The sequence below is a fragment of the Suricata suricatta genome, chromosome X (genome assembly GCF_006229205.1).
Source record: "Suricata suricatta isolate VVHF042 chromosome X, meerkat_22Aug2017_6uvM2_HiC, whole genome shotgun sequence".
Taxonomy (NCBI): Eukaryota; Metazoa; Chordata; class Mammalia; order Carnivora; family Herpestidae; genus Suricata; species Suricata suricatta.
This window is the reverse complement of record NC_043717.1, coordinates 109,536,021-109,546,349: the sequence shown is the minus strand read 5'-3', so window position 1 is coordinate 109,546,349 and position 10,329 is coordinate 109,536,021. Positions and strand designations below refer to the sequence as shown.

The 10,329-nt window shown below is 39.8% G+C and overlaps 1 pseudogene; it reads left to right on the top strand.

Moving 5' to 3' along the window:
* Nucleotides 1–5,299: 5,299 nt before the first annotated feature.
* LOC115284367 lies at nucleotides 5,300–5,701 on the top strand (annotated as a pseudogene).
* Nucleotides 5,702–10,329: the final 4,628 nt, after the last annotated feature.

Genomic DNA, 10,329 nt, shown 5'->3' with positions numbered 1-10,329 from the left:
GAGAGAGAGAGAGAGAGAGAGGGAGCGCAGGAGTGGCAGAGAGAGAGGGAGACAGAGGATCCAAAGTGGGGTCTACACTGACAGCAGCGAGCCTGATGCGGGGCTCGAACCCACGAACTGTGAGATCATGACCTGCGCCAAAGCTGAATGCTCAGCCAACTGAGCCACCCAGGTGCCCCCAAAATGTTACATTGTACAGTACTTCCTGTACATCGCATTTGAACCTCGCTGGAGTTGTATGAAATAGGCAACACATTTCAAAATGACAGAAACTGAGTCACAAGAGGTAAAGGGCTAGGATGAAATGCTAACACTTGAAAGTCATGGAACCCAGGTGGAAATTCTGTGACTTCTTTTTACAGCTGAAGAAACTGAAGAAAGTGAGAGTGGTGGCTTCTTGAAGGTCACTCAACAGGTAGAGAGGGATGCAACACATGAGACTATTGAATACTGAAAACGAACCTGAGCGTGTAGGGGGGGGGGGGGGGGGGAAGTGGGGCAGTGGTGATGGAGGAGGGCACTTGTGGGGAAGAGCACTGGGTGTTGTATGGAAACCAATTTGACAATAAACTATTTTTTAAAAACCTGGTATTTGTAGCCAGATTTCGATTCTACCAAACCGATGTGATTCCAGAGCCTGTGTGTTTAACTATTAATCTTTAAGCATAATCAATACTAATAAATGACGGTAATGGTGTATGAAAATTGGAGAATTACCAAGGAGCAAATATGTAATAGTATAAGCAAAATCTTAAGTTTCGGGGCCCTGTTGAACTCTAGCTCCACAGTTAAAAAATCTCTAGAATATCCTTATTGTTAAATTGTATTATTTAATGGCCCAGGTAGAGGATTTTTAAGTGTTAATACTCCAGCAGACTTATTGCCAAGTGGTTTTCTAGTAAATATGATGTAAATGTGATGGCACTGCTTACATATGCCCTCTATACCTGTCCTCCAACTAGTTTTATTTCATATAGGTATTCTATTCAGTGGAAGTTGGTATTGAACAGCATACACCTGTAGCACGGCCACGTTTTTGTTTTTCAGAATTGCATTTTGCAAGTGTTGTGTTTAGGGACTGCTCAGAAATAATATAGCTCCATAAGCTACCTTAATTAATCAAATATACAAATCTTCGCCCAAAAGCCAGTAACTTGCTTAATGGGGAAACATTAACTAGACACTCCTCACTAATGTCAGAAACAAAAAGAGATGCCTAACATCTCATTACTATTTAACATTGTGGTGGAGCTATGTGCTGATGCAATTACACAACACACAGGAAACACCCACACAAAATTAGAAAGAAAGAATTAACAGAAAAAGCACTATAAACAGTGGAAGATGTTAGTAAAGTAACAGGCAATAAAACTAACATACAGAAATCAAAAGTTTTTGCATATAGAAGGATATCCAGCTAGAAAGTAAGAAGGAAGATTCCATTAATAATGGCAAAAATGAAATACCTCGGCATACATTTAATGGGAAACAACCAAAATATAAATAAGGAAAGCTACCAAATCATTCAGAAGGACACAAGAACAGACTTGAGCAGATGGAAAGATATGCCAAGCTCTTGGATCAGAAGACTTGACATCATAAAGAGTCAGTCCTTCTGCAGTAAGTTTATAAGTTTAATATAATTACAATAAAAATTCCATGAGATTCTTTTTCTGAGGCTAGACAAGTTGACATGCATACAGATTTAGGGAAAGCAAATATGCAAGCATAGATGGAAAACCTTTGAAAAAGAAGACCAATGAGGGGAGCCACCTCTACAGACAGTAAAACCTATTACAAAATCTATATAACAAAATAGCATAATATCGATGCCTGAATAGAACAATTACACAAAAAAGAACATGTATAAATAGACTCAAATACATATGGAAATTTTCCACATGCTAAAGATGGTATATCAAATCAGTGGGGGGAAATGGACTTTTAAAACTCTGTCATGGCCGGGGGGAGGGTGTGTTGTAACCAAATAGTCATATGGAATCAGATAAAATTGGATCTATTCCTTACGCGGTGTATCAGAATAAATTGTAAATGGGTCAGAGATCCAGTTGTAGAAAATGAAACCATGCAAATATTACTTTACAATCTAGCATTCTCTTATAATTTAGAAGAGCTACTAATAATTGAGAAGAGATCAAAAACATAATAGAAGAACACATGAAAGTTATGAATAAATAATTTACAGAAATGAGTATGAACTGGTTTTTAAATATCTGAAAAGTGTTTCTTACTCCTAGTTAAAAAAAAAAAAACCATGTTCAGAACTTCCAATATCATAAAGGGTTTTTTTTTTTTTTGGCCTGTTTGTGGGTTTTTCCTGGAACTAGACAAGTTGGTTTTGCAGCCTAATTGAGGGTGGGGGAAATGAGCGCAAATGGACAGGGAAATCTTTTTTTTTTTTTAATGTTTACTTACTTATTTTGAGAGGGGATAGAGGGGCAGAGAGAGAAGGAGAATGAGAATCCGAAGCAGGCTCCACACCTAGCTCAGTGCCCGATCTCAGCACTATGAGATCATGATCCGAGCCAAAATCACAACTGATTGAACCACTCAGGTGCCCCAACAGGAAAATCTTGAAAAGTCATAGCAGCGAGGGGGGCCATCTCTACAGAGATTATTCTTCATTTATCAGACGGGAAAAATAATTGTCCGCATTGGTCCTTAGCTTTATATCCTGCCTTACACATCTTGACATTCCCTGGTGGGGGTGGCAGGATGTTTGGGTGGACAAGATGAAGCTCCAGCATCACAAATCTTGACTTGTCCATAGTGAAGGCTGAATGCTAGCGAAGCTATGATGCTCTGATTGGAGAAAGCACCATTTGTTTAGCAGCCCCAAGTGCTTTTGAAAATTGACCTTCCAATCTACTTCATCTTTCTCCGTTAATTTATCATGGATAAAATGGTGCAGAGCAGGTGTTTCCTCTGTGCCTATCCTCTTGGCCTCCCTACTCAGTGGTTCATTCTATTATCTCCCAACCTTAATCATCACCTACTGTTTGTATGTCTTAATTGCGTGCCCTTCAGATTAATGTGACTGTGCTAAATGTCTGTGTAGCAGAATCTTCTCAATTCCTTCCTACAAATTGCTTTTATGCACCTGAGGCAAAAGTTGATGCTGTCATCCTGAATCTCAAATATATACAGCAGGCTGGCAGGCTACAAAGTCAAATGGGAGTTGATGGTGTACTCTTGTATTAAGAATGTATAAAGCAGTGTGACGGGCTGGAACTCACACAGGATTTCTATACTGCAGTCTTGAGCCAGAATTCTTTCCTTCCCAAGAAACCTTGGTTTTCATTCTTTTTTTAAAAAATAGTTTATTGTCAAATTGGCTTCCATATAACACCCAGTGCTCTTCCCCACAAGTGCCCTCCTCCATCACCACCACCTCTTTTCCCCCTCCCCCTTCAGCCCTCAGTTCGTTTTCAGTATTCAGTAGTCTCTCCAGTTTTGCATCCCTTTCTCTCCCCAACTCTCTTTCCCTCTTCTCCTCCCCCTGGTCCTCCATTAGGTTTCTCCTGTTCTCCTGTTAGACCTATGAGTACAAACATATGGTATCTGTCCTTCTCTGACTTATTTCGCTTAGCATGACACCCTCGAGGTCCATCCACTTTGCTACAAATGGCTATATTTCATTCTTTCTCATTGTCATGTAATACTCCATTGTGTATGTATACCACATCTTCTTGATCCTCAAAAAAGTATCAGTAGAACTCCCCTATGACCGAGTTTTCATTCTTAAGGCAGTTATGGAGTATAATCTCCTTACTTAAAGTCAACTAATTGTAGCTGTTAATCATAGCTACAAAATACCTCATGTTTGACCACACAACTGAGCACCATAGCTTAGCTTAGTTGATGTGTGAAATTGACCATTACTGTCCTCCTCTTCTTATATTGACATCTATACTATCTCCTTAAACTAGTACTAATCTCAAAATAAAGACAATAACAAAGTCATACTTCGACATACCATGAAACAGCTGAAAACTCACTAAACTTTTTCCCAGTAGAGATGCAAGCCCTTGGGTAAATTTCCTTCTTCTACTTGATATCTTTTAATGTAAATACTGTGATATAAAATCAATTCATCTTATGAAACATGATATGGGGATAAGAGAGGGAAGGAAAACTATATTCTATCTATTGATGAATGTACACACACTCACACACACACACACACACACACACACACACACACACCTACATAGAAACATGCTCATAATAAAGAAGAAATACTCATAACAATTACAGTGATTTCTGCAACTGGTCAAATGACTGTTGGTATTTATATCCACCTTCTTTCATTTCCCTTTTCTCTGTGCCTCAAAAAAAAACCCATATGGTCATTGTTCTTTGACTAATAAATACCAGAAGGTCTGGGACATTAATAGTCCTGCCTGAATTGGGTTGTTGTGGTTTTCCATTGACCTATATCACAGGACATGGTAGTACTAAGAGACACTGTAAGGGATCTCTTGTATTCCAGACATCCAGACATACTCTTCCTTACCTACATTGTTCAGTAACAGTCTTTGACAATCAGGATCAGTCACTCCAGGCAGGACAGTAACTGTCTTCCTTGACTGTTGATTCCGAGACATGAAGAGCCCAATGTGGCTGTGTGGCAGTCCTAACTTCCAGTTCAATGAATTCATTATTGTGTCTTCTGGTGGAAACTTTCATCCCTCTGGGACTAACGCCTCTAGGCCAGCAGAACACAATGTTATGGGATCAGGAAACAAACATTTTTTTTTAGTGGGTCCAAGAATCAAAGGGAACCCTGCCTATGGGAGAAACAGGGTCATATGTTTGATACTGAATTATAGTATATAAAGCCTTCTGCAGAGTCTTGACCCAGTCTTAGAAGGTATTGCCGTCTTAGGGTACAGCTCAGAGCCTGGAGTCTGCCTCAGATTCTGTGTCTCCATCTGTCTCTGCTCCTCCCACACAAATGTTCTGTCTCTCTTTCTCTAAAAAATAAACAAAAAATGTTAAAAAGAAAACAATGGTATTGCCATCTAGCTTGCAAAGCAACTGAGTCTGCAAAAGGTGATTCCACCATTCTATCAAGTCAGCTGCTTCAAGATGGTGGAACACATGGTGATACCAATGAATTCCATAAGCATAGGCCCGTTGCTGTACTTCTTTTGCTATGAAGTGAGTTATTTGATCAGAAGTAATGCTGTGCATAGCACCATATAATACCATGATCATGGACAAGGCACTTGTAAGTCCATGGATAGTAGTTTGGTCAGAATAATTGTATGCACTTCCTTTCCAACCTGGGTCCAGAAGAATGCCTCCTGCAAAGAAGGATGGTGAGAAGAATAAGGGCCATTCGGCCATTATTGAGATAGTGACCAGAGAACACACCATCAACATTCACAAGTGCATCCATGGAGTAGGTTTCAAGAAGCATGCCCCTTGGGCACTCAGAGAGACCCAGAACGCTTCCATGAAGGAGATGGGAACTCCAGATGTATGTATTGACAACAGGCTCAACAAAGCTGTCTGGGCCAATGGAATAAGGAATGTTCCATACCGTATCCATGTGCGGTTGTCCAGAAAACACAACAAAGATGAAGAATCATCAAACAAGCTCTATACATTGGTTACCTTTGTACCTGTCACCACTCTCAAAAATCTACAGACAGTTAATGTGGATGAGAATTAATCACTTGTTGTCAAATCAAGGTATAAAACTGGAAAAAATAATAATTGCATGCAGGGAAGGAAAAATGTGTATCCAGAGTGTCTATTCAAGCAAGAAAAAATGTTGCCCCTTCCAAGATGCAGGCAGTCCAACATAATCATCCTGCTGCCATGATGATCAGCCTTGGAAATGGTATCATACTGGGGGTTGAGTGTTGTTGGTCTCAGTTGCTGGAAGATTGGTCATTTAGCAGTGGTTGTAGCCAGGTTGGCCTTGCTGAATAGAGGACCTTGTTGGTAAGCCCATATACCACTTCCATTCCTGCCACCATGGCCACTTTGTGCTCATCATCTCCTATGTGATGATGACATGGGATGGTTGAGGAAAAGGCTGACTCTATTATCCACAGAGCAGGTCACCCTATCTGTTTGATTATTCAAATCCTCCCTTCTGAAGTTACCCTTTGGTTAACATTCACATGGGACATAAATGTTTTTATGCCTTTTACCCATTCAGAGACATCTATTCACAATACCTTGTACCCAGACCTTCCTGTCACCAATTTTCCAATCATGATCTTCCACATCTTTGATCATCCAGGCAAACCGTTGACAACAGCCCATGAATTTGGTGTATAATCACACGTCTAGCCATTTCTCCTTCCAGGAAATGTGAACAAACAGGTGTGCTTCCCTTAAGCTGTGCCCACTGGAAAGATTTATCTTCATCATCTTCCTTCAGGGATGTCTCAGAGAGGTGCTGCAGTGCTGCAGATGTCCACATTTGAGTAGTGCCTGCATATCATGTAGAACCATCTGCAAACTAGGCCCAAATCTTCTCTTCCTCTGTCAGCTGATCATAGGGAACTCATAAGGCCATGGGTGCAGGCTGAGAGAGAGGAGTGATGTAGCAGGAGGGTGTGTCTAGAAGCATTATGGCCACTTTTTCAGTTTTAACTTCTTTGTGCCTTCAGGGCCTGCTCAAGCCTGGTTACATATTCCACTTCCATTTGATGATGTCCATAACCAATTTTATGGCTTGGTGAGACAGGTAACACCCAATTTATGATGGGCAGCTGAGGCCACGTGATAATATAGTGGGCCATGTTCAAGAATTCAGTCTCTCCTAAAGCCCAGAATTCATTCTTTCTCATTGCCATGTAGTACTCCATTGTGTATATATACCACATCTTCTTGATCCACTCATCACGTGATGGACATTTAGGCTCTTTCCATGATTTGTCTATTGTTGAAAGAGCTGCTATGAACATTAGGGTACATGTGCTCCTATGCATCAGCATTTCTGTCTCTCCTGGGTAAATCCCTAACAGGGCTATTGCTGGGTCATAAGGGAGTTCTATGGATAGTTGTTTGAGGGGTCTCCACACTGTTTTCCAGAGCGGCTGCACAAGTTGACATTCCCACCAACAGTGTAGGAGGGTGCCCGTATCTCCACACCCTCGCCAGCATCTATAGTCTCTTGATTTGTTCATTTTAGCCACTCTGACTGGCATGAGGTGGTATCTCAGTGTGGTTTTGATTTGTATTTCCCTGATGATGAGTGACACTGAGCATCATTTCATGTGCCTGTAGGCCATCTGGGTGTCCTCTTTGGAGAAGTGTCTGTTCATGTCTTCTAACCATTTCTTCACTGGACTATTCGTTTTTAGGGTATGGAATTTAGTGAGTTCCTTGTAGATTTTGGATACTAGCCCTTTATCTGACATGCCATTTGCAACTATCTTTTCCCATTCTGTTTGCTGCCTCTTAGGTTTTTTTATTGTTTCCTTTGCAGTGGAGAAGCTTTTTATCTTGATGAGGTCCCAATAGTTCATTTTTGTTCTTAATTCCCTTGCCTTTGGGGATGTGTCGAGTAGGAAATTGCTGCGACTGAGGTCAAGGAGGCTGTTTCTACCTTCTCCTCGAGGGTTTTGATGGTTTCCTGTCTCACACTCAGGTCCTTTACCCATTTTGAGTTTATTTTTGTGAATGGTGTAAGAAAGTGGTCTAGTTTCATTCTTCTACATGTTGCTGTCCAGCTCTCCCAACACCACCTGTTGAAGAGGCTGTCTTTTTTCCATTGGATACTCTTTCCTGTGTTGTCAAAGATTAATTGGCCATACACTTGTGGGTCCAGTTCTGGGCTCTCTATTCTATTCCATTAGTCGATGTGTCTGGTTTTGTGCCAGTACCATACTGTCTTGATGATGACAGCATTGTAGTAGAGGCTAAGTCTGGGATTGTGATGCCTCTCATTTTGGTTTTCTTCTTCAATATTACTTTGGCTATCTGGATTTTTTGTGGATTCATCGAATTTTAGGATAGTTTGTTCTAGCTTTGAGAACAATGCTGGTGCAATGTTAATGGGGATTGCACTGAATGTGTAAATTGCTTTGGGTAATAATGACATTTTCACAATGTTTATTCGTCCAATCTCTGAGCATGGAATGTTTTTCATTTCTTTGTGTCTTCTTCAATTTCCTTCATAAGTCTTCTATAGTTTTCAGCATACAGATCTTTTACATCTTTGGTTAGGTTTATTACCAGGTATTTTATGTTTTTTTGTGTAATTGTGAATGGGATCCGTTTCTTGATTTCTCTTTCTGTTGCTTCATTTTTGGTGTATAAGAATGTAACTAATTTCTATACATTGGTTTTGTACCCTGGAACTTTACTGAATTCATGGATCAGTTCTAGAAGGCTTCTGGTGGAGTTGATCGGGTTTTCCATGTAGAGTATCATGTCATCTGCAATGAGTGAAATTTTGACTTCTTCTTTGCCGATGCTGATGCCTTTTATTTCCTTTTGGTGTCTGATTGTTGATGCTAGGACTTCCAACACTATGTTAAGCAAGAGTGGTGAGAGTGGACATCCCGGTCGTGTCCCTGATTTCAGGGGGAAAGCTCTCAGATTTTCCCCATTGAGGATAACATTAGCTGTGTGCTTTTCATAAATGGTTTTATGGTGTTTAAGTAAGTTCCTTCTATCCCAACTTTCTCGAGGGTTTTTATTAAGAAGGGATGTTGTATTTTGTCAAATGCTTTTTCTGCCTCTATCGACAGGATCATATGGTTTTTATCTTTTCTTTTGTTAATGTGATGTATCACATTGATGGATTTGCAAATATTGAATCAGACTTGTAACCCAGGAATGAATCCCACTTGATCATAATGGATAATTCTTTTTATATGCTGTTGAATTCGATTTAATAGTATCTTGTTGAGTATTTTTGCATCCGTATTCATTAGGATATTGGCCTGTAGTTCTCTTTCTTTGTTGGTTCTCTGCCTGGCTTAAGAATCAAAATGATATGTGCTTCATAGAATGAGTCCGGATGTCTTCCTTCCATTTCTATTTTTTGGAAGAGCTTGAGAAGGATCAGTGTTAACTCGGCTTTAAATGTCTGGTTGAAATCCCCTGGAAATCCATCAGGCCCTGGGCTTTTATTCATTGGGAGATTTTTGATAACTGATTCGATTTCTTCACTGGTTTTGGGTCTTTTCAGATTTCCTATCTCTTCTCGTTTGAATTTTGGTAGTGCATGTGCATTTAGGCATTTGTCCATTTCTTCTAGATTGTCGTTTGTTGACATATAATTTTTCATAGTAATCTCTGATGATTACTTGTATTTCTGAGGGAGCTGTTGTAATAGATCCACTTTCATTCATGAGTTTGTCTATTTGAGTGGTCTCTCTTTTCCTTCTGAGGAGCCTAGCTAGAGGTTCATCAATTTTGTTTATTTTTTCAAAAAAACAACTCTTGGATTCATTGATCTGTTCAATTGTTTTCGTGGATTCTACCTTGTTTAATTCTGCCCTGATCTTTCTTATTTCTCTTCTTTTTCTGAGTTTGGGGTGCTCTTGCTGCTCCCTTTCTAGTTTCCTTAGGAGCACTGTTAGGTTTTGAGTTTGCGCTTTTCCTAGATTGTTGAAACAGGCCTGGATTGCAATGAACTTTCCTCTTACGACTGCCTTTGCTGAGTCCCAGAGAGTTTGGATTGTTGTATTTTCATTTTCATTTGTTTCCATATATTTTTTAATTTCCTCTCTAATTGCCTGGTTCGCCCAATTATTCTTCAGTAAGGTTGTTTTTAACCTCCACATTTTTGGAGGTTTTCCAGAGTTCTTCCTGTGATTAATTTCAAGTTTCATAGCATTGTGATCTGAAAGTGTGCATGGTATGATCTCAATTCTTTTATATTTATGGAGGGCTGTTTTATGACCCAGTATGTGATCAATCTTGGAGAATGTGCCATGTGCACTCGAGAAGAAAGTGAATTCCCTAGCGTCAGGATGCAGAGTTCTAAATATATCTATTAATTTTGTCTGTTCCAGTGTGCCATTCAGGTCCATTGTTTCTTTAGTGATTTTTTGGTCTGGTTGACCTATCCATTGTTGTGAGTGGGGTATTAAAGTCCCCTGCCATTAGCACATTCTTATCAATAAGATTGCTTCTGTTTGTGATTAGTTGTTTTATGTATTTGGGAGCTCCCGAATTCGGCACATAGATGTTTATAATTCTTAGCTCTTCCTGATGTAGGGACCCTGTAATTATTAAATAACGTCCTTCTTCATCTTTTGTTACTGCGTTTACTTTAAACTCCAGTTTGTCCGATATAAGTATGGCTACTCCAGGTTTCTTTTGGCGTCC